General features: G+C 47.4%; 1 protein-coding gene across 7 annotated transcripts in view; it reads left to right on the top strand.

The window, feature by feature from the left end:
* The first annotated feature begins 8,135 nt into the window (after positions 1-8,135).
* LOC139256194 (zinc finger protein 436-like) overlaps positions 8,136-24,615 on the top strand; it is a 58,999-nt gene continuing 42,519 nt past the window's right edge. For 2 of the 7 annotated variants that reach the window (XR_011592153.1, XM_070874148.1), the window contains exons 1-3: positions 8,136-8,220; positions 9,496-9,726; positions 15,645-15,748. The gene's annotated coding sequence lies outside the window, so the exon portion shown is untranslated. Of the gene's footprint in view, positions 8,274-9,495; positions 9,727-9,974; positions 10,180-15,644; positions 15,749-24,615 lie in introns of those variants that run through there. The other 5 variants (XR_011592152.1, XM_070874145.1, XM_070874146.1 and 2 more) reach the window with 4 other exon arrangements.

The following is a 24,615-nucleotide window of genomic DNA, read 5'->3' as shown; positions in this document are numbered from 1 at the left end:
TAGGTTAAAACCCCCCATGATTACTGCCATTCCTTTTTCACATGCCTTTATTATTCCCTTGATTATTGGCCGCCCCACCGAGAAGTTATTATTTGGGGGCCGATAAACTACGCCCACCAGTGACTTTTTCCCCTTACTATCTCTAATCTACACCCACAATGATTCAATATTTTGTTCATTAGAGCCAATATCATCTCTCACAACTGCCCTGATATCATCCTTTATTAACAGAGCTACCCCACCTCCTTTCCCTTCTTGTTTATCCTTCCCAATTTTCAGATACCCATGTATGTTTAATTCCTAGTCTTGGCCACCCTGCAACCACGTTTCTGTAATGGCCACCAAATCATACCCATTTGTAATGATTTGTGCCGTCAACTCATTTACTTTATTTCGAATGCTGCGTGCATTCAGGTAAAGTGTTTTAATACTAGTTTTTAAACCATGATTCTTTGTTTTGACCCCTCCTGCAGCCCCTTTATATTCATACATATTGTCCCTTCCTATCACCTTGTGGTTTACACTTACCCCAGTGCTACTCTGCTCTGTTGCCTCCTGCCTTTTGCATTCTTTCTTGGGGTCCTGTTCATCTGCGCTCTCACCCACTCTAACTAGCTCAGAGCCCTCTCCTGGGTTCCGAATACTCTTCGCATTGAGGCACCGAGCTTTCAGGCTTGCCTTTTTATTACACTTTGACCCTTTAGAATTTTGCTGTAAATTGGCCCTTTTTGTTTTTTGCCTTGGGTTTCTCTGCCCTCCACTTTTACTCATCTCCTTTCTGTCTTTTGCTTCTGTCTCCATTTTGTTTCCCTCTGTCTCCCTGCATTAGTTCCCATCCCCCTGCCAAATTAGTTTAACTCCTCCCAAACAGCACTAGCAAACACTGCCCCTTGGACATTGGTTCCAGTCCTGCCCAGGTGCAGACCGTCCGGTTTGTACTGGTCCCACCTCCCCCAGAACCGGTTCCAATGCACCAGGAATTTGAATCCCTCCATGCTGCACCACTGCTCAAGCCACGTATTCATCTGAGCTATCCTGCGATTCCTATTCTGACTAGCACGTGGCACTGGTAGCAATCCAGAGATTACTACTTTTGAGGTCCTACGTTTTAATTTAGCTCCTAGCTGCTTAAATTCGTCTCGTAGGACCTCATCCCTTTTTTTTAACCTGTGTCGTTGGTGCCAATGTGCACCACGACAACTGGCTGTTCTCCCTCCCTTTTCAGAATGTCCTGCACCCGCTCTGATACATCCTTGACCCTTGCACCAGGGAGGCAACATAACATCCTGGAGTCTCGGTTGCGGCCGCAGAAACGCCTATCTATTCCCCTTACTATTGAATCCCCTATCACTATCGCTCTCCCACTCTTTTTCCTGCCCTCCTGTGCAGCAGAGCCAGCCACGGTGCGATGAACTTGGCTGATGCTGCCCTCCCCTGATGAGTCATCCCCCTCAACAGTACTCAAAGCAGTGTATCTGTTTTGGAGGGGATGACCGCAGGGGACCTCTGCACTACCTTCCTTGCACTGCTCTTCCTGCTGGTCTTCCCTTCCCTAGCTGGCTGTGAACACTTCACCTGCGGGAAGACCAACTCATTACACGTGCTACTCACATCATTCACAGCATCGTGGATGCTCCAGTGTGAATCCACCCTCAGCTCCAAATCCGCAGCACAGTCCGTCAGGAGCTGGAGGCAGATACACTTCCCACACATGTAGTCGTCAGGGACACCGGAAGTGTCCCTGAGTTTCCACATGGTACAGGAGGAGCATATCACGTGACCAAGCCCTCCTGCCATGACTTAACCCTTAGATACACTTAATTTGGCGACAACAATGTTAACGGCTTACTTACTGATATAAAAAAGAAAAAGAAAAGCTACTCACCAATCACCAGCCAATCACTTACCCCTTTGGCTGTGACGTCACCTTTTGATTTCTTTCTACTTATTTTTTGCTTTTTCTCCCGGCTGGAGTTGGGCCCTTATAGGCCTCACCACGCAACCCGGACTCGCGCTGCTCGAACTGCCGCTCCTCCTCCGACGTTGGGCCTTTATAGGCCTCACCACGCACCCCGGACGCGCTGCTCGAACTGCCGCTCCTCCTCCGACGTTGGGCCTTTATAGGCCTCACCGCGCACCCCGGACGCGCTGCTCGAACTGCCGCTCCTCCTCCGACGTTGGGCCTTTATAGGCCTCACCACGCACCCCGGACTCACGCTGCTCGAACATCCCGGGAATCAGTCTGGTGAACCTTCGCTGCACTCCCTCAATAGCAAGAACATCCTTCCTCAGATTAGGAGAACAAAACTGAACACAATATTCCAGGTGAGGCCTCACTAATGTCCTGTACAACTGTAGTAAGACCTCTCTGCTCCTATATTCAAATCCCCTAGCTATGAAGGCCAACATACCATTTTCCTTCTTCACTGCCTGCTGTACCTGCGTGCCCACTTTCAGTGCCTGATGAACCATGACACCCAGGTCTCGTTGCACCTCCCCTTTTCCAAATCTGCCGCCATTTAGATAATATTCTGCCTTCGTGTTTTTGCCCCCAAAATGGATAACCTCACATTTATCCACATTATACTGCATCTGCCATGCATTTGCCCACTCACCTAACCTGTCCAAGTCACCCTGCAGCCTCTTAGCGTCCTCCTCACAGCTCACACTGCCACCCAGTTTAGTGTCATCTGCAAACTTGGAGATATTACACTCTATTCCTTCATCCAAATCGTTAATGTATATTGTAAAGAGCTGAGGTCCCAGCACTGAGCCCTGCGGCACTCCACTAGTCACTGCCTGCCATTCTGAAAAGGACCCGTTAATCCTGTCTGCCTGCTTCCTGTCTGCCAACCAGTTCTCTAACCACGTCAGTACATTACCCCCAATACCATGTGCTTTGATTTTGCACATTAATCTCTTGTGCGGGACCTTGTCAAAAGCCTTTTGAAAGTCCAAATACACCACATCCACTGGTTCTCTGTTGTCCACTCTGCTAGTTACATCCTGAAAAAATTCCAGAAGATTCGTCAAGCATGATTTCCCTTTCATAAATCCATGCTGACTTGGACCGATCCTGTCGTCATGTCGCCTTTCAGCTCTCCTCTCTCGGATACTCTGCCCTCCCAAATCCCTATCCCAACCCTTCATTACTCTCCGACCTCCCTACTCTCCTGCCGCCATCCCAGGCTCGACCCCCTTTGAGACAAACCTCCAGCTTCCCTCTGTGCCTCTCTTGGCATCCGCCGAAGGGCCCACCATGGCACTCGTCACTGTCTGCTAACGACCAGCAACCCCAACTGTCCCATCCTCCTCTCACCGACATTGCCACTCAGTTTGCCCGGGGGGGGGGGGGTGGGGGCGGGGGGCTAACCTTGCCAATCTCCTTCCCATCCAACTCACCCCTCCAATCCCGGACCCTGTGGATGCTGCAGTGGGTCAGCCATCATCGATGCTCTATGCATCTCCTTGCAGAATGTCCGTTCACTTGCAAAAAAGACCCTTGTCATCCATGAGCTTATCGTGGATGATTGCATCGACATCATGGCCCTGACAGAAACTTGGCTGAGGGATGATGACACATTACCTTGAAATGAAGCCTCTCCTCCCGGCTATACCTTCCACCACTTGCCCCGCCCAGACCACTGTGGTGGCGGTGTGGCTCTCATCATCAAATCATACCTTGGTCAGTCCCCTACTCCTCCGGCACTTTCTCCTCCTTTGAACATCTCACCTTATTCCACCCTTCTCACCTCATTTAAAATTCTCGTTCTCTATCGCCCTCCCAAGTAAGATTAAAATGTTATCGTGGATATATCCTCACTCCTCTCCTCCCTCAGCCTCTGCACCGAGTGACTTCTCATCCTCGGTGATTTCAACCTCCATCTCAATTCAAGTGAACTCCTCAACCCATACTCACACCCTCCCCCTTGACCTTGCCATCTCTCGTGGCCTCGATATTCCTACCGTGTCAATTACAGATACGGCCATCTTTGACCATTTCCTTGTATCGCTCTCCACCCACATCCCCCTTCCCCCACCAAAATCTACTTCCTTCTGCATCCCCCCCTGGAAAACACTTTCTTCAAACTCTCTTACAACTGCACTTACCAACTCCAAACTGTCCAGCCTTTGGCCCTCCTTTCACCGACATTTCCGCAGCCACCGATCTGCTCACCCACACCCTCACTACCACCTTTGATGCCCCAGTCCCTATTATTACTCTCTCTCACCCTGACCGTTCCCCCTGGTACAGCCCTTAACTTCACTCCCTCAAGTCCAAGGGGCGCAGACTTGAACGGATGTGACGGATAAGTGGTTTAGTCATTCACCTCCAGATCTGGCTCGACCACATAAAGCATTCTCGGGTCCTACTCTTGTCTGCAAAAACTGCTCACTGTTCCAGAATCATTCTGGAATGCAAAGATAAACCCCGGCTACTATTCTCTACTGCTAACCGTCTCCTTAAACCCCTCTCCCCTGTCTCCATCACACTCACCAACAACGTGTGAGGAGCTCATGGACTTCCTTGTCTCAAAGATTGAGACCATTCAATCATCTGCTTCTTCCAGTTCCCTTCCTTCCCCGAGCCCAAAGTTCCTCTGAAGTGCCCCCTTGCCCTAATTCTAAACTCGCATCTTTCTCTAATTTCGCTCTGATCTCCCCTCTTGACCTCTCCACGCTCATCTTGTCTGTGAGACCCACTTCCTGCTCCCTTGACCCTATTCCCACTAAACTGCTGACCACACAACTTCCCTTTCTGGTTTCCATGTTAGCTGACATTGTTATCGGTTCTCTCTCCTCAAGTATTGTCTTCTTTATGGTCCACAGAGCAGTAGATAAAGCCGCCTCCTATATGCTTCAGAGACATGGACCACGTACAGCAGGCACCTCAAAGCACCGGAGAAGTACCAACGCTGCCTCCGCAAGATCCTGCAAATCCATTGGCAGGAAAGGCGTACCAACATCAGTGTTCTCGCTCAGGACATCATCCCCAGCATCGAGGCATTGACCACGCTCAATCAACTCCGATGGACGGGCACATTAGTATCGAGCATGCAGACAGACTCCAAAACAAGCACTCTACTCGGAGCTCCGCAAGCCCCAGGTGGGCAGAGGAAACACTGCAGGGAAACCCTCAAAACCTCCTTGAAAAGGTGCAACATCCCCACTAACACCTGGGAATCCCTGGCCCAAGACTACTCAAAGTGGAGGAGAAACATCCGGGAAGGCACTGAATACCTTGAGTCTCCACGCTGGGAGCACGCGGAAGCCAACGCAAACAGCGGAAGGAGTGACGACAACCCAAGCACTCCACCCACCCACCCGTCCCTTCAACCAATATCTGCTCCACCTATGATAGAGACTGTAGGTCCTGCATTGGACTTCAGTCACCTGCGAACTCATTAAGTGGAAGCAAGTCATCCTCGACTCCGAGGGACTGCCGAAGAAGAACTGTCCCTCTCTCTTTCAAATCTGCGGTCATCACCCCTCTCTCAAAAAAACAACCCTTGTCCCCACCGTGTTTGCCAGCTACCTCCCCATCTCTAACTCCCTTTCCTCTCCAAAGTCCTTGAATGTGTTGCCTCCTCCTAAATTCCCAGAATTCTATGTTTGAATCCCTTCAATCTGATTTCTGCCCTAGCCACAGTACTGAAACTGCTCTCATCAATGTCACAAATGACATTCTTTGTGACTGTGACAAAGGTAAACTATCCCTCCTCGTCCTCCTGCAGCCTTTGACACAGTTGACTACTCCATCCTTCTCCAACGTCTCTTCACCATCGTCCAGCTGGGTGTGACTGCACTAACCTGGTTCCATTCCGATCTATCTAATCTTAACCAGAAAATCTCCTGCAATGGCTGCTCCTCCCACCTCCGCATTGTTACCCCTGGTGTTCCCCTAAGGATCTATCCTTGGCCCCTTCCTATTTCTCATCAATATGCTGCCCCTTGGTGATGTCATCCAAAAACACGGAGTCAGGTTCCACATGTACGCTGATGACACCCAGCTCTACCTCGCCACCATTTCTCTCAACCCCTCCCATGGTCTCTAAATTGTCAGACTGCTTGTCCAACATCCAGTACTGGATGAACAGAAATGTTCTTCAATTAAATATTGGGAAAACCGAATCCATTGTCTTTGGTCCACACCACAAACTGTGTTCTCCAGCCACTGACTCCATCCCTTTTCCTAGCATTTATTTGAGGCTAAACCAGACATGTAAGCAACCTAGGCATCATATTTGACCTTGAAATTAGCTTCTGGCCACATATCCACGGCATAACAGTACAATGTGGATAAATATGACGTTATCCATTTTGGGGGCAAAAACACGAAGGCAGAATATTATCTGAATGGCGGCAGACTAGAAAAAGGGGAGATGCAACGAGAGCTGGGTGTCATGGTTCATCAGTCACTGAAAGTGGGCACGCAGGTACAGCAGGCGGTGAAGAAGGCAAATGGTATGTTGGCCTTCACAGCTAAGGGATTTGAATATAGGAGCAGGGAGGTCTTATCGCAGTTGTACAGGGCATTAGTGAGGCCTCACCTGGAATACTGTGTTCAGTTTTGGTCTCCTAGTCTGAGGAAGGATGTTCTTGCTATTGAGGGAGTGCAGCGAAGGTTCACCAGACTGATTCCAGGGATGACTGGGCTGTCATATGAGGAGAGACTGGATCAACTGGGCCTTTATTCACTGGCATTTTGAAGAATGAGAGGGGATCGCATAGAAACATATAAGATTCTGACGGGACTGCACAGGTTAGATGCGGAAGAATGTTCTCGATGTTGGGGAAGTCCAGAACCTGGGGACATAGTCTTAGGATAAGGGGTAGGCCATTTAGGACTGAGATGAGGAGAAACTTCTTCACTCAGAGTTGTTGACCTGTGGAAATTCCCTACCGCAGAGAGTTGATGCCAGTTCATTGGATATATTCAAGAGGGAGTTAGATATGGCCCTTACGGTTAAAACGATCAAGGATTATAGAGAGAAAGCAGAAAAGGGGTACTGAAGGAATGATCAGCCATGATCTTATTGAATGGCGGTGCAGGCTCGAAGGGCCGAATGGCCTACTCCTGCACCTATTTTCTATGTTTCTATAACTAAATCCGTCTGTTTCCACCTCTGTAACATTGCCCGCATCTGCCCCTGCCTCAGCTCATCTGCTGCTGAAACCCTCATCCATGCCTTTGTTACCTCTCGTCTTGACTACTCCAACGCACTTCTGAATGGCCTCCCACATTCTAACCTACGTAAACTTGAGATCATCCAAAACTCAGCAGCCCATGTCCTAGCTCGCACCGAGTCTCGATCACTGATCACCCCTTTGCTCACTGACCTACATTGGCTCCCGGTTAAGCAACGCCTCAATTTCAAAATTCTCATCCTTGTTTACAAATCCCTCCATGGCCTCGCCCCTCCCTATCTCTAATCTCTTTCAGCCTCACAATGCCACATGATATCTGCGTTCCTCAAAATCTGCCCTCTTGAACATTCCTGATTAGAACTGTTCAACCATCGGTGGACGTGCCTTCAGCTGCTGGGCCCCAAGCTGTGGAACTCCCTCCCTGAACCTCTCTGCATCTGGACATTTCTTTCCTCCTTTAAGACTCGCCTTAAAACCTACCTCTTGGACCAAGCTTTTGGTCATCTGCTGTAATTTGTTCTTATGTGGCTCGGTGTCAAATGTATGTGTTGTGTCCTGTAACACTGCTGTGAAGCGCCTTGAGACGTTTTACTACGTTAAAGGCGCTCTAAACAGAAAAGTTATTATTAATACTGCAGGAGTATGGGATTGAGTGAGCTGGGAATCCGGCGCAGGCGCACTGCGAGCGGTCCAGCCTCTCAGCACCGACCGCCCCATGTGATGTCACGTGGGTTGTGGGCGGGGCTATGACGTTTCCAGGCAACGGTTGAACGGCAGCAATTTTTGAAATCAGGAGCCACGTGACCCCCGAGCTGCCCAGCGCGCCTTCATCACAGGGGCACTGTGGCGCTGCCGGCTCCTATTGGTGGGAGTGGCTGGCAATCTGCTGCGTGCAGCTAATAGACGGTCCGGATGCTCTGAGAGTCATTAATTTTTGCAGGAACGCGCTCTGTGGCCGCAGTGCGCATGCTCGGTGCCTCCACACCCCCAGTCCCCGGATGCGGCGCAGTTTGCTGTAACCAGCGGTTGGAAAATGTGGGGAACGGGGGGCCGCAGGGAACCGGACTGATGGTGGGCGGCTGGGGCCGGGGCAGAGCGTTCGGCCGGCGGGCGGGGAGGGTGCGGTGAGTCTGTGAGGGAAAATACCGAACTGAACACAGCCCCGGAGCTCAGGGTTTGGGGACATGCGGGAGATAGACTGAAACTTCCAGTGAGATCAGACAGTGTGTAACCCGGGGGCCCAGTGAGTTCAGACAGTGTGTAACCCGGGGGCCCAGTGAGATCAGACAGTGTGTAACCCGGGGGCCCAGTGAGATCAGACAGTGTGTAACCCGGGGGCCCAGTGAGATCAGACAGTGTGTGACCCGGGCTCCCAGTGAGCTCAGACAGTGTGTAAACCGGGGGCCCAGTGAGATCAGATAGTGTGTAACCCCGGGGGCCCAGTGAGATCAGACAGTGTGTGACCCGGGGGCCCAGTGAGATCAGACAGTGTGTGACCCGGGGGCCCAGTGAGATCAGACAGTGTGTAAACCGGGGGCCCAGTGAGATCAGATAGTGTGTAACCCCGGGGGCCCAGTGAGATCAGATAGTGTGTAACCCCGGGGGCCCAGTGGGATCAGACTGTGTAAACCGGGGGCCCAGTGAGATCAGACAGTGTGTAACCCGGGGGCCCTGTGAGATCAGACAGTGTGTAACCCGGGGGCCCAGTGAGATCAGACAGTGTGTAACCCGGGGGCCCAGTGAGATCAGACAGTGTGTAACCCGGGCTCCCAGTGAGCTCAGACAGTGTGTAACCCGGGGGCCCAGTGAGATCAGATAGTGTGTAACCTGGGGGCCCAGTGGGATCAGACAGCGTGTAACCCGGGGGACCAGTGAGATCAGACAGTGTGTAACCCGGGGGCCCAGTGAGATCAGACAGTGTGTAACCCGGGGGCCCAGTGAGATCAGACAGTGTGTAACCCGGGCTCCCAGTGAGCTCAGACAGTGTGTAACCCGGGGGCCCAGTGAGATCAGATAGTGTGTAACCTGGGGGCCCAGTGGGATCAGACAGCGTGTAACCCGGAGGCCCAGTGAGATCAGACAGTGTGTAACCCGGAGGCCCGGTGAGATCAGACAGCGTGTAACCCGGAAAGGATGGGCCCAGTGAGATCAGACAGTGTGTAACCCGGGGAGAATTCTGGTGATTTTCTGAGAGTCCAGATGAGCGGGACAGAGATCTGAGGAAAAGGACAAAATCAAACAGAAATACTGGACATATACTTTTCTGAAACATTGTAAAAACACTTTATACTGCATTCCACTTCACAACATTAATATTTTTCTAATTTTCTGCCCTGCCATAATTAGATCTCCCGGTAAATGGCAGAGTAATTGAGAAAGTTCCACAGCTGGAAGGAAACAGGGATTGTGGACTGAGAAACAACAGCAGGTGAACCAGCACAGGATTTTGAGAGCACCAACCAGTGAGCCCCTTCCGATTGAAAGCGCTTCAATAGATCGACTGGGGAGAAAGATAAGAGAAAGTGCCATTTACTCAGATACTCACCGGTCCTGTAGACAGTACACACAGGTTACAAGGTAAGGCAGGAAATGAGACTGGGAGAGTGACCACCGAGCACAATTATCGAGCATGAGGCCGTGCAATGGGATGTGAAGTGAGATCAGTTTCTGTCTCTCAACACACAGTCACAGTGAATCTTGTGTGTGTTTTAGAGTAAAGGGCTTTGATCTAAGAGGTGACTCCAGTTTGAGGCAGAGCCCAGCAGATGGACCTGTCTCTGTACATTAGGTGGGACTGAACTCACACCGACACCATCAGATCTCAATGTTCAAATATTTCCCATCTGGTGAGAAAGCCATTGGAAAGATTGAACCGGAAGCACGTTGTCAATTCACTGATCACGATGCACAGACCAATCTGAAATACCAGCACGACCTATCACCGATAGAATCAATTATTCATTCATGAACATTTAGAATTATAAGTAAATATATTGATAACTACGAATATTGAAGTATTGATCACTCGAGGTATGTAGTATTCTAATATACTGAAACACAGATATGGAGAGTTGCAATTTATTGATTGGCATTGTACTTGACCCCGGGATGAGCTTCTGAACCCATATTCCCTCAATCACCAAGTACGTTTACTTCCACCTCTAACACCAGTGGTCTCTACCCCTTCCTCAGCTCATCTGCTCAAACCCTCATCCATGCCTCTTTTACCACTACATTGGACTACTCCAGTGCTTTTCTGATCGGCCTCACACCATGCACTCTCCGTAAATTTAAGTTAATCAAAAACACACCTGCCCGTATCCTTATTCAAGAACACAAGAAATAGCAGCAAGCGTAGGCCGTATAGCCCCTCCCATCTGCTCCTCCATTCAGTAAGATCTCTATTCGATAGAGATTTTCAAAGACTCACAAAAGTGAAGAATATCACATCTCAGTTTTAAATGGCAGATCTCTTATCCTAATAAAGTTCGAGACTATCCAGCCCTTGTCAATCCTTCTAAGAATTTTATATGTTTCAATTATATCACCTTCCATTCTTCTAAACTCCAGAGAATATAGGCCTATTCTACGCAATCTGTCCTCAGCCCTCTCATCCCAACTTGTACCAATTTCCTTTCACCCATCACCCCTGAGCTCGCTGAACTACATTGGCCCCTGCTCCATCAATGCCTCGATTTCAAAATGCTCATCCTTGTTTTGAAATCCGTCCAGAACCTTGCCCCTCCCTATTGCTGTAACCTCCTCCAGCCCTACAACCCTCAGAGATCTTTCCATTCCTCCAATTCTGGCCTCTTGAGCAGCCCCAATTTTCATCCCTCCAATATTGGTGGCCGTACCTTCAGCAGCTGAGGCCATAAGCTCTGGAATTCCCTCCCTAAACGTCTCTACAATACTCCTTAATACCTATCCTTTTGAACAAGCATTTAGTCACTTGTGCTAATATTTCTTTACATGATTGGGTGTCAAATTTTTGTTTGATAAGGTGCTGTGAAGTGCCTTGGGACATTTTACGACATTTAAGGCGCCATATTAAAGCAATTTGTTGCTGATAACTGAAGATATTTCGAATTGTAATGACTCTCACTGGGGTACAGTTTCCTCTGGCACTGACTCTCACTGGGGTACAGTTTCCTCTGGCACTGACTCTCACTGGGGTTCAGTTTCCTCTGGCACTGACTCTCACTGGGGTACAGTTTCCTCTGGCACTGACTCTCACTGGGGTACAGTTTCCTCTGGCACTGACTGTCACTGGGGTACAGTTTCCTCTGACACAGATTTACTGTGTATCTAATTCGTGCTGTCCCTGCCCTGGGAGTGCTTGATGGGACAGTTTAGAGGGAGCTTTAAACTGAAGCTGATCAGGAGCTGCGGGTGGAAAGTTTTCAGTGCAGTGGCAGATCGTACTGCTGCTGAATTTTAATTGATAAGCTGCTCAGCACGGTCGAGGCGGACACTGAAGTTTGCCCTGCAGCAGTGTAGAGGGAACTTTACTCTGTATCTAACCCATACTCCACCTAGTCTCTGGGAATTTAGTGGGATTTTGAAAGCAATTGCTTGGGTAGATAGAGAGAAAGTTATTCTGCTTGGGGTGTCTAGGACGAGGGGACATAATCATAAAATCAGAGCCAGGCCATTCAGGAGAGATGTTAGGAAACCCTTCTTCACTCAATGGATGGTTGAAGTGTAGAACTTCCCACAATAAGCAATCGATGTTCGCCCATTGAATAATTTTGGGCTGGTTGTGATTTCTGCCCAGTGACCCGTTGCTTGTTCCCTTGGATTGGATCTTTATTTATTCCTATGGTTTCGTTTCAGTTTCATTGCTGGACCCACCACTCAAAAGCACTTTGTCTGATCTGCCCCTGGGAATGAGCAGACTCCTCCCTCATCTCCCACACTGTACCGTGTCTCCTCCTCTTTCCCCCTTGGTTGTGTTCCACACTCTGGGCCTTGGGCCTTCCCTGGGGATTCTCAGTATGAACAGCGGGATGTGTGTTGAGACAGGATATCCCAGCTCTCCTCCTCTTTTCCCCCTTGGTTGTGTTCCACACTCAGGGCCTTGGGCCTTCCCCGTGGATTCTCAGTATGAACAGGGGGATTTGTATTGAGACAGGATGTCCCAGCTCTCCACCTTTAAAGGGACACGGAGAGGACCACCTGGGCTGAATGGCCTGCTTTATGACATCACTGCAGTGCCTAGCAACCAACCTCCCTGAGCCTTGCTCATTATGGGCTGGCAGTGTCTGATGGGACAATGTCGAGAGAGAAAGACTTGGATTTATTTAGTGCTTTTCAAGACCATCGGACCTCTCAAAGCGTTTTACAGCCAATGAAGTACTTTTGGATTGTAGTCACTGTTGTAATAAAGGAGATTTACTCTGTATCTAAACCCGTGCTGTGCCTGCACTGGGAGTGTTTGATCGGATAAGGTAGACTGAGATTTACATGTTTATCTAACTTGTGCTGTACGTGCCCTGGGAGCTTTTGATGGGATAGTGTAGAGGGAGCTTCACTCTCTGCCTAACCCATGCTGTACCTGCCCTGGGAATTTTGGACGGAGCAATGTAGAGGGAATTTTATTCTGTATCTAACTCACCCTGTACCTGCCCTCGCAGTCTTTGATGGGACAGTGTAGAGTGAGGTTTACTCTGTATCTAACCGGTGCTATACCTGCCCTGAGAGTGTTTGATGGGGCACTGTACAGGGAGCTTTCCTCTATCTAATCCGTGCTGTACCTGCCCTGGGAGTGTTTGATGGGACAGTGTAGAGAGAGCTTTACTCTCTGCATAACCTGTGCTGTACCTGCCTTGTGAGTGATTGATGGGACACTGCAGATGGAGCTTTGCTCTGTATGTAATCCATGCTCTCCCTGCCCTGTGAGCGTTTGATGGGTTGTTGTAGGGGAAGCTTTTCTCTGTATCTAACCCGTACACTACCTGCCCTGGCATTGTTTGAAGGGACAGTGTAGAGGTAGCTTTACTCTGTATCTAACCAGTGTCGTAACTGCCCTGGGTGTATCTTGTGGGATAGTGTAGATGGAGCTTTACTCTGTGTCTAATCATTGCTGTACCTGCCCTGCAAGTGTTTGATGGGGTAGTGTAGAGGAAACTTTACATTCTTTCTTACAGAAACATAAAAAATAGGTGCAGGAGCAGGCCATTCGACCCTTCGAGCCTGCACCGCCATTCAATATGATCATGGCTGATCATGCAACCTGAGTACCCCACCCTGCCTTCTCTCCATACTCCCTGATCCCTTTAGCCATAAGGGCCACATCTAACTCCCTTTTGAATATGTCCAACGAACTGGACTCAACAACTTTCTGTGGCAGAGAATTCCACAGGTTCACAACTCTCTGGGTGAAAAAGTTACTTCTCATCTCGGTCCTATATGGCTAGCTCCTTATCTTTAGACTGTGATCCCTGGTTCTGGACGTCCCCAACATCGGGAACATTCTACCTGTATCTAACCTGTCCAGTCCCATCAGAATTTTATAAGTTTCTATGAGATCCCCTCTCATTCTTCGAAATTCCAGTGAGTATAAGCCTAGCCGATCCAGTCTTTCCTCCTATGTCAGTCCTGCCATCCTGGGAATCAGTCTGGTGAACCTTCGCTGCACTCCCTCAATAACAAGCACGTCCTTCCTCAGAACAGGAGACCAAAACTGCACAAAATACTCAAGGTGTGGTCTCACCAAGGCTCTGTACAACTGCAGTAAAACGTCCCTGCTCCTATATTCGAATCCTCTCGCTATGAAGGCCAGCATGCTTTTTGCTTTCTTTACTGCCTGCTGTACCTGCATGCCTACCTTCAATGACTGATGCACCATGACACCCAGGTCTCTTTGCACCTCCCCTTTTTTCAAAACTGTCACCAGATAATAATCTGCCTTCCTGTTTTTGCCCCTAAAGTAGATAACCTCACATTTATCCACATTATACTGCATCTGCCATGCATTTGCCCACTCACCTAACTTATCCAAGTCACCCTGCAGCCTCTTAGCGTCCTCCTCACAGCTCACACAGGCTCCCAGCTTAGTGTCATCTGCAAACTTGGAGATATAACACTCAATTCCTTCATCTAAATCATTAATGTATATTGTAAATAGCTGGGGTCCCAGCACTGAGCCCTGCGGCACCCCACTAGTCACTGCCTGCCATTCTGAAAAGGACCCATTTATCCCGACTCTCTGCTTCCTGTCTGCCAACGAGTTCTCCATCCACTTCAGTACATTACCCCCAATACCATGAGCTTTAATTTTGCACACTAATCTCTTGTGTGGGACCTTGTCAAAAGCCTTTTGAAAGTCCAAATATACCACATCCACTGGTTCTCCATTGTCCACTCTACTAGTTACATCTTCAAAAAATTCCAGAAGATTTGTCAAGCATGATTTCTCTTTCATAAATCCATGCTGACTTGGACCGATCCTGTCACTGCTTTCCAAATGCGCTGCTATTTCATCTTTAATGATTGATTCCAACGTTTTCCCCACTACTGATGTCAGGCTAACCGGTCTATAATTACCCGTTTTTTTCTCTTCCTCCTTTTTTAAACAGTGGTGTTACATTAGTTATCCTCCAGTCCATAGGAACTGATCCACAGTCGATAGACTGTTAGAAAATGATCACCAATGCATCCACTATTTCTATGGCCACTTCTTTAAATACTCTGGGATGCAGACTATCAGGCCCCGGGGATTTATCGACCTTCAATCCCATCAATTTCCCTAACACAATTTCCCGCCTATAAAGGATTTCCTTCGGTTCCTCTTCCCACGAGACTCTCGGTCCCCTTGCATTTCCGGAAGGTTATTTGTGTCTTCATTTGTGAAGACAGAACCAAAGTATTTGTTCAACTGGTCTGCCATTTCTTTGTTCCCCATTATAAATTCACCTGAATATGACTGCGAGGGAGCTACGTTTGTCTTCACTAATCTTTTTCTCTTCATATATCTACAGAAGCTTTTGCAGTCAGTTTTTATGTTCCTGGCAAGCTTCCTCTGATACTCTATTTTCCCCCTCATAATTAAACCTTTTGTCATCCTCTGCTGAATTCTAAATTTCTCCCAGTCCTCAGGTTTGCTGCTTTTTCTGGCCAATTTATATGCCTCTTGCTTGGTTTTAACACTATCCTTAATTTCCCTTGTTCGCCATGGTTGAGCCACCTTCCCTGTTTTATTTTTACTCCAGATAGAGATGTACAATTGTTGAAGTTCATCCATGTGATCTTTAAATGTTTGCCATTGCTTATCCACCGTCAACCCATTAAGCATCATTTGTCAGTCTATTCTAGCCAATTTACGTCTCATACCATCGAAGTTAACTTTCCTTAAGTTCAAGACTCTAGTCTCTGAATTAACTGTGTCACGCTCCATCTTAATAAAGAATTCTACCATATTATGGTCACTCTTCCCCAAGGGGCCTCGCACAACAGGATTGCTAATTAGTCCTTTCTCATTACACATCATCCAGTCTAGGATGGCCAGCCCTCTAGATGGTTCCTCAACATATTGGTCTAGAAAAGCATCCCTAATACACTCCAGGAAATCCTTCTCCACCGCATTGCTACCAGTTTGGTAAGTCCAATCTCCATGTAGATTAAACTTGCCCATGGTAACTGCTGTACCTTTATTGCATGCTTCCATAATTTCTTGTTTGATGCTGTCCCCAACCTCACTTCTACTGTTTGGTGGTCTATACACAACTCCCACTAGCGTTTTCTGCCCTTTGGTATTCCGCAGCTCCACCCATACAGATTCCACATCATCCAAGCTAATGTCCTTCCTTACTATTGCGTTAATTTCCTCTTTAACCAGCAACGCTATCCCACCTCCTTTTCCTTTCTGTCTATCCTTCCTGAATGTTGAATACCTCTGGTTGTTGAGTTCCCAGCCTTGGTCACCCTGGAGCCATGTCTCCGTGATGCCAATTATATCATATTCATTAATTGCTGCCTGTGCAGTTAATTCGTCCACCTTATTACGAATACTCCTCGCATTGAGGCACAGAGCCTTCAGGCTTGTCTTTTTAACACACTTTGCCCCTTTAGAATTTTGCTGCAATGTGGCCCTCCACTTTTACTTTTCTTCTTTCTATCTTTTGCTTCTGCCCCCATTCTGCTTCCCTCTGTCTCCCTGCATAGGTTCCCATCCCCCTGCCATATTAAGTGTCATTCTCTAGTCTATCCTAGCCAATTCACGTCTCATACCGTTGAAGTTTCCTTTCTTTAGGTTCAGGACCCTAGTCTTTGAATTAATTGTGTCACTCTCCATCTTAATGAAGAATTCTACCATATTATGGTCACTTTTCCCCAACGGGCCTCACACGTCAAGATTGCTAATTAATCCTCTCTCGTTACACAAGACCCAGTCTAGGATGGCCTGCTCTCTAGTTGGTTCCTCGACATATTGGTCTCGAAAACCATCCCTAATACACTTCAGGAAAGCCTCCTCCATCGTATTGCTACCAGTTTGGTTAGCCCAATCAATATGTAGATTAAAGTCACCCATGATAACTGCTGTACCCTTATTGCACGCGTCCCTAATTTCCTGTTTGATGCCATCCCCAATCTCCCTACTACTGTTTGGTGGTCTGTACACAACTCCCACTAACGTTTTCTGCCCTTTGGTATTTCGCAGCTCTACCCATATAGATTCCACATCATTCACGCTAATGTCCTTCCTTGCTGTTGCGTTAATCTCCTCTTTAACCAGTAACGCTATCCCACCTCCTTTTCCTTCCTGTCCGTCCTTCCTGAATATTGAATACCTCTGGATGTTCAGTTCCCAACCTTGGTTACTTTGGAGCCATGTCTCCGTAATCCCAATTGCATCATACCCGTTAACAGCTATCTGCGCAGTCAATTCATCCACCTTATTACGAATGCTCCTCGCTTTGAGACTCAAAGCCTTCACGCTTGTTTTTTTAACACTCTTTGTCCTTTTTAAATTATGTTATAATGTGGCCCTTTTTGAGTTTTGCCCTCGATTTCTCTGCCCTCCACTCTTGCTTTTCTCCTTCCTACTTTTTGCTTCTGCCCCCTTTTTCCTTCCCTCTGTCTCCCTGCATAGATTCCCATCCCCCTGCCATTTTAGTTTAAACCCTCCCCAACGGTATTAGCAAACACTCCGCAGAGGACATCGGTTTTGTTCCTGGCCAGTTGCAAAACGCCCAGTTTGTACTGGTCCCACCTCCCCCAGAACCGGTTCCAATGTCCCAGGAATTTGAATCCCTCCCCCTTGCACCATTCCTCAAGCCACGTATTCATCTGAGCTATCCTGAAATTCCTACTCTTGACTAGCACGTGGCACTGGTAGCAATCCTGAGATTACTACCTTTGAGATCCTACTTTTTAATTTAACTCCTAGCTCCCTAAATTCAGCTTGTAGGACCTCATCCCGTTTTTTAGCTATATCGTTGATGCCTATATGTACCACGGCAGCTGGCTGTTCACCCTCCCCCTCCAGAATGCGCTGCAGCCGCTCCAAGACATCCTTGACCCTTGCACTAGGGAGGCAACATACCATCCTGGAATCTCGTTTGTGGCCGCAAAAACGCCTATCTATACCCCTTACAATCGAATACACTATCACTTTAGCTCCCCCACTCTTTTTCTGCCCTCCTGTGCAGCAGAGCCAGCCCTGGTGCCATGGACTTGGCTGCTGCTGCCTTCCCCTGATGAGTCATCTCCCCCAACAGTACCCAAAGTGTTAGATCTCTTAATTTCCAATGAAATACGAACTCCGATGGTAGTTTTAACTTTTTAATCTTAGCAGAGAGCAACAAACTGCTGGCTGATTGCCAGTTTCTTTGTCTTACTGAGACACATGGTCAAAATGGCTGTATTTTATACCTGTATCAATTTACAGAAAAGAACTCGCCTTCTTTGACCTTATTGGCTCAATCGAAAGTCTTTTAACGTTTTAATTAGCTCGCTACCCAAGGTCCGAAAATGTCAAGTTGATTGATGAGTTAATGCAACATGCCGAACTGCGTAGCAGCCATGACTTGGAGGTCTGTGAATTTTCACAGTCTGTCTTAATGAGCCTGTTTGAATACTCTATCAATCCCCCCTTTGATTCTTTCACAAACTGAATCATAAAACATCAGGTATCACTGGTTAAACATTCTACAAAATAATTTCATACATGTTAATAGAGTTTCCTTCTAAAATTTGTTGATGTGTTTCGCCACATGTCCGGACTAGTAGCTTCCACACAAATTTACACCAACCCGAGTTCCATCGTGGCCACAATGGAAGTCTGGTTTTAATAGGTTAATTAACCTTATTCCAATTTAATCCAAATCAATATTTTAATTCAACCAGTAAACAACCTTTCCTTAAGCATAACATACTCCTGTGCCACATACAGATGGTCTGCTGGGACCTGCAAGGTGTCTCACCTGCGGGACAGCAGCTACAGCCGCCTGGCGCAACAACATTTAATCAACATAAACAAACAATATAAAAGTAAAACAATTACAACAAATAGAATTAAACCTTCCACCAATGAAGTTCCTATTGAACCTAGCCATTCAGTGGCTCCACTCCACAAAGTGAATGATGGGGGTTGCTTAAGTTTTTCTACCTCCTATTGGATATGCTCCGCTAAGTGGGTAATTTCTTCGGAGCTATCTGGGATATATGTGCAACACTCAGTTCCGAGTAGGGTGCAAGTACCTCCCTTTTCAGCCAGGATGTAATCAAGGGCCAGTCTATTCTGTAGGGCTACTGTGCGGATTGCTACCATTTCTGCATTGATTTTAACTAGGGCCTCCGAGGTATCATTGGCTACTCGTTCCACAACGGATGCCATGTTAATGGATTCCCTTGCCAGTTTGGCGGTCCCATACCCAGGGATCAGGATGGCAAAGAACCTCTCTGTTTCTGTGATAGCTCTCTTAGGACGGTGTAAATGTTCCGACAGTAACTTTATATGATACATATAAGGCACAATGAAGGCTAAATAGCAGGATCCCATCCAATTCTGGGGCAGCCAAGGGTAGGCCTATGGCCACACACCCAATAGGTGCCATTATATGCAATGAATGTTAGCTGTTTCTTTGTCAGCAACACTCCGGGGCCTGTCCAGGCTTTTCCATTTGTTTTATTCAGAATCCCCGTTACGTTAAAAATTCCCACATCGGCCCAGTTTGGACGGTTCCGTGACTTGATTATATTATAATTCCGGGAGCAGTTACTATACCCCATATTTTGGCCTTCTTTGATGTTTCTAATCAGACAGACCGATTTCCCTGGTCTTCCTAGTCCCGTTGTATTAGTGATAACAAAAAATGGGGGCCGTTTGGAATTATTGTAGCACGGTTGGTACCCCCCTTCAAAGGTAGTCAGATTGTAACCTGCTGACTTCCATTTACGTGCCCAGTTTTCCGTATCCTGAAACGCATTGCCTGTTTTATTTTAATTAATTATCCACTCAGCCATTTCCGAGATATTCAAGGGAACTGGCCTCAAGGGAATCCCTCCCTTTGAGTGAATAGGAATATGCGTACACACCCAATAACTAGAAATGTTACCTTGTTTGGCATAAATGTATGACGTATATAAAAAGGTATTTACATGTAATTCCCTTGCTACCCTACTATTTCCCTTTGGTGCAGAGGGTCGGCTAGTAAGAAGTAGGCCTATGCCTATAATACCTACAATCAATAATTAGATTTCAGCTTCAGTTACGGGTGCTCATTTAACGGATCCAGGCTTTCTTTCCTTGGACTTTAACAGCTGCCTGGGTGGTCAATAACACTTGATAAGGTCCCTCCCACTTGGCACCCAAAGGTTTTTTATGCAACTTTTTCACATACACCAAGACTCCCGGGATGATGTCGTGTCCTCCTTCGGGTGGATTACCCCAAGCTGCCGATACCTGTCGGGAAACAGAACTAATAGCATTGGTTAAGTTCTGACAGTATGATAACAAAGTGTCACTCATTAAGTGAACATCAGCTTTCCATAAATCGTTGGTTCCTGGCAGCGGCATGGGTCTTCCTGTTATAATTTCAAATGGGCTTAGACCTGTAGTTCTGTTCGGGGTTGCCCTAATGCTACATAGCACTATTGGTAGTGCCTGGGGCCATGGTTATCCTTCTTTGTGATTTGTGCTTTGTCGATGCTGGCTTTATGTCCTTTCAGCCGAAGGTGATCCAGCAAAGCTCGTAAATCTTGTTCATGCTGTACTTCTGTGTTTGAAGCTAGCAGGATATCGTCTACATATTGTTGGGGTTAGCATGTTAATTCCGCCCCTCTGTCTAAAAGGCAGTCCACATCCTTATCGCCCACCCTCACAGTTATATATATCCCATCTCCTCTCTGTTGTATTAGTGCGAGGAGGGGGGCCAGGGTGGGCTCTAATCGTTTTTTGCTATCCCAAGTAACTCCTTCTGTTGTTGTATTGTCAGTCGCTTAAATGCTTCTATGAGGTCGTTATTTTGTGACAAGCCTGGCTTGTTGGCTGAATTGTATCCCTGGCTGCGTCCTCTTCCCCAGCCACGACCTTTCTGTTTTGCCCTGCACGTCTTGGCCCGGTGACCTTCTTTCCCACAATAATGACATTTTCAGGGTAATTTTCCTAATAACTGTTTATCGGAATCCTGGGATTTCCATCCCATAGCCTGTACAGCTCGGACTTTAGCTCCCATATCCCGATCTAATTGGTTACATCGATCCACCAATGCTGCAAAGGTAGTTCCTCTACCTTCCCAGTCCGGTAACACTACCTTAAGCATTTTGGACAGTTCTGGCTTTAGACCTGCCACGAAAGCTGCTTTCAGGGGTCCAAATGCTTGTTCATCCATTTCCTCATCCGTATTATTCATACCCGAATGTTCTAGCCACGTGCATCTAAACCGCTCGTCATACTCCAGGACCTCCTCTGTTCCTTTCTGTTGGCAGGCTGCAATTTTTCCCCAGTCTGTCTTAGCTGGACTGAAGGCTTGCAGCCAGTGTTTAATCGTCTCCCATCCTGCATCTAATTCTTGCTCATTCTGCCCCAAAGCTTCATCTACCTTGTCGTGCAATTTTCTTCCCTGTGTTTTTGGCACCATTATGGTCAAAATTTACACTCCGTCCCAGAGATGAAGTTGATATATATTTTTTAAGCGGTCCAATTGGTCCCACGTTTTTACTCCCCCTTTCTTTGGATTGGGCAATTCCTTGGACCATTTATCAATTTTCTCTGGGTCTGCCGGATCATGAACTAAGTATTCTTCGTACACCCTTCTCTTTGTTTTTTTGGTTCCGCCCTCATCCGCAGTCTCTTCTGATTTGACTACAACTCGTCTTTTTTTAAACGGGGCAAAGCGCACCCCTAATTCTTCATCATCCTCCGACACTGTATTGTCGGAGGATTCAGAAACCGTATCTATTCCTCGGTCGTGTCTTCGGGTTTGCGCTTTTAATTTATCCAAACATGGGTACCCTGGGAATTGATCAATACATTTTCCTTTTCCTATTACTGTCTCTTGACCTAATGATTTTTTCCATTCTTTAATTTCACCTTTAAGATCTTTAACTTCCGCTTCCAGCTTTTCAAGTTCAAGCTTTTTCTGTCGCAGCTGTGCACAAACTGCTTGCAATTGATCCTTTGTACTGGTCAGTTCTCGATCATGTTGGGAACGCATTATAATTTCATTCCAGTTTCGAATCTGTCCCATAACCGCTAGGGACCATCTAGTTCGCTCTTTTATTTTTCATACGGGTCGTTTTTCCCCAGACCCTTTTAATCTCGTCCAAGGACCATTGTCCTTTGGAGGTTCCGTACTTTTGTTCGATCTTAATACAGGTTTTAGATAAGTTGAATTGTTGCTCTATGTATTCTTTCAACTGTTCGAGAATTAAATCTAAAGAAACTTCAGGTGGTGCCTGCCCACCTTTAACAGTTGTAGGCAATTCTTTGCCCTTATCTCCTGCTGCCATTTCTTTACTGAGTTCTTTACTGGGGTCTCGAGTTGTAGGCCTGCTAGCCGATCAATAGGTCGGTGATTAATTAACTAACACACCGCCGAAGTTTAGACGTCTATGGGACCTCGAGCCGACTACCAACCGGAGGGTTCGCAAACCGGAGGTTTTCGGAATCGCATAGAAGGAGAGGCAAATTTAGACTTTTGACCGAGGACTTTTTAAAAAAAAAAGAGGAGTCCTTACCTCAATATATAGGTCCGATGTCCAAAATTCAGTTTCTTTCCTCAGCGATCCTGCTCGCAGCGCCAAAATTGTTAGATCTCTTAATTTCCAATGAAATACGAACTCCGATGGTAGTTTTAACTTTTTAATCTTGGCAGAGAGCAACAAACTGCTGGCTAATTGCCAGTTTCTTTGTCTTACTGAGACACATGGTCAAAATGGCTGTATTTTATACCTGGATCAATTTACAGAAAAGAACTCGCTTTCTTTGACCTTATTGGCTCAATTGAAAGTCTTTTAATTGGCTCGCTACCCAAGGTCCGAAAATGTCAAGTTGATTGATGAGTTAATGCAACATGCCGAACTGCATGTAGCAGTCTTGACTTGGGGGGTCTGTGAATTTTCACAGTCTGTCTAAATGAGCCTGTTTGAATACTCTATCACAAAGTGGTATATCTGTTTTGGAGGGAGATGACCGCAGAGGACCCCTGCACTACCTTCCTTCCACTGCTCTGCCTGATGGTCACCCATTCCCTACCTGGCTGTGTAACCTTTACCTGTGGTCCAACTCACTAAACTTGCCATTCACGACATCCTCAGCATCGCGGATGCTCCAGAGTGAATCCATGCGCAGCTCCAGTGCCGCAATGCGGTCTGTCAGGAGCTGCAGCTGGATACACTTCCTGCACATGTAGTTGTCGTGTCCCTGATTTCCCAAATAGCCCAGGAGAAGCATGACACTGGTCTGGGCTTAACCCTTAGATTAACTTAATTGGTAACAATGCCAAAGGTTTCTGACTGATCAGAAAAAGAAAAAAGATGAAGAAAAAGAAAAACTACTCACCAATCAACCAGCCAATCCCTTACCCTCTTGGCTGTGACATCACACTACGATTCCTTTTTACTTCTTTCTTACTTTTGACCCTGCGGCAGCTGCAGCTCGCTGCTCCTCCCCGAACTGCCGCTGACCTGGGACCCCGCTGGGCCTTTATAGGTCACTGCTCACTCCTCCCCGAACTGCTGCCAACCTGGGACCGCTGCTGGGCCTTTATAGGCCGCTGCTCGGTCCTCGCTCGCTCCTCCCTGAACTGCCGCCGACCTGGGACCTCCGCTGGGCCTTTATAGGCCACTGCTCCTCCCCAAACTGCTGCCGACCTGGGACCGCTGCTGGGCCTTTATAGGCTGCTGCTCGGTCCTCCCCAAACTACCGCTGACCTGGGACCACTGCTGGGCCTTTATAGACCACTGCTCCTGCCCGTCCTGTACCTGCCCTGTGAATAATTACTAGGATATTGTAGAGGGAGCTTTACTTTGTGTCTAACTCGTACTGTACCTGCCCTGGCAGTCTTTGATGGGACAATGTAGAGGGAGTTTTACGCTGTATCTAACCCGTGTTGTACTTGCTCTGCAAGTGTTTGATGGGATAATGTAGACGGAGATTTACCGTGTACCGAACCTGTGCTAACCGGGCAAGTAGTGAGGAGGACTCAAAGAATCTACAAAGGGATATAGACAGGTGGGCAAAAAATTGGCAGATGGAGTATAATGTTAAAAAAATATGAAGTTATCCAATTTGGTAGGAAAAATAAAACAGGAAATTATTATTTAAATGGGGAGTGATTACAAAATGCAGTAGTACAGAGGGATCTGTGGGTCCTTGTAACATGAAACACAAAAAGTTAGCATTCAGGTACAGCAATTAATTTGGAAGGCAAATGGAATGTTGGCCTTTGTTGCAAGGGGGATGGAGTATAAAAGTAGAGAAGTCCTGCTACAACTGTACATGGCGTTGGCTGCGAAGTCAGGTCGCTCATTGCAGTGCGGGCAGGCACAGCAAGAGGGGTGAAGGAGCAAGAGTTTGTCGAAGGAAGTGACCGGGGCCCAGGAGAGGCGTGAGTTTGGGACCTAAAAGGGTCGAGGGTCCAGGGGCAGCACGGGCCAGCCCACACTGCTATATGTGTGCGCGCTCGGTCCGTGCAGCAGAGCTGGTCTCCAGTCGTCTTGGATAACCCTTGCCACTGGACCAAGACCAAGCTCTGTCAAGCCCGTGTGGTGGCTGGTGTGCAACGGCCACCACATGTTTAAAAAAAAATCCACGCACAGACATCTTCCACCCTTCAATATATAGTTTGGGACCTGCAATATTAGGGCCTTGATTGAAACACCTGTGAAATCATTAAACTCATCCCTTTTTGGCGTTGAAGCAAGTCATCCTCGATTCGAGGGACCGCCGAAGAAGAGGGGATTCGGCGATGGTAATGCCTTTGAATGTTATGGGGCGGTGGTTAGACTCTCGCTTGTTGG

The sequence above is a fragment of the Pristiophorus japonicus genome, unplaced genomic scaffold (genome assembly GCF_044704955.1).
Source record: "Pristiophorus japonicus isolate sPriJap1 unplaced genomic scaffold, sPriJap1.hap1 HAP1_SCAFFOLD_691, whole genome shotgun sequence".
Lineage (NCBI taxonomy): Eukaryota > Metazoa > Chordata > Chondrichthyes > Pristiophoridae > Pristiophorus > Pristiophorus japonicus.
This window is presented reverse-complemented; position numbering and strand designations above follow the sequence as displayed.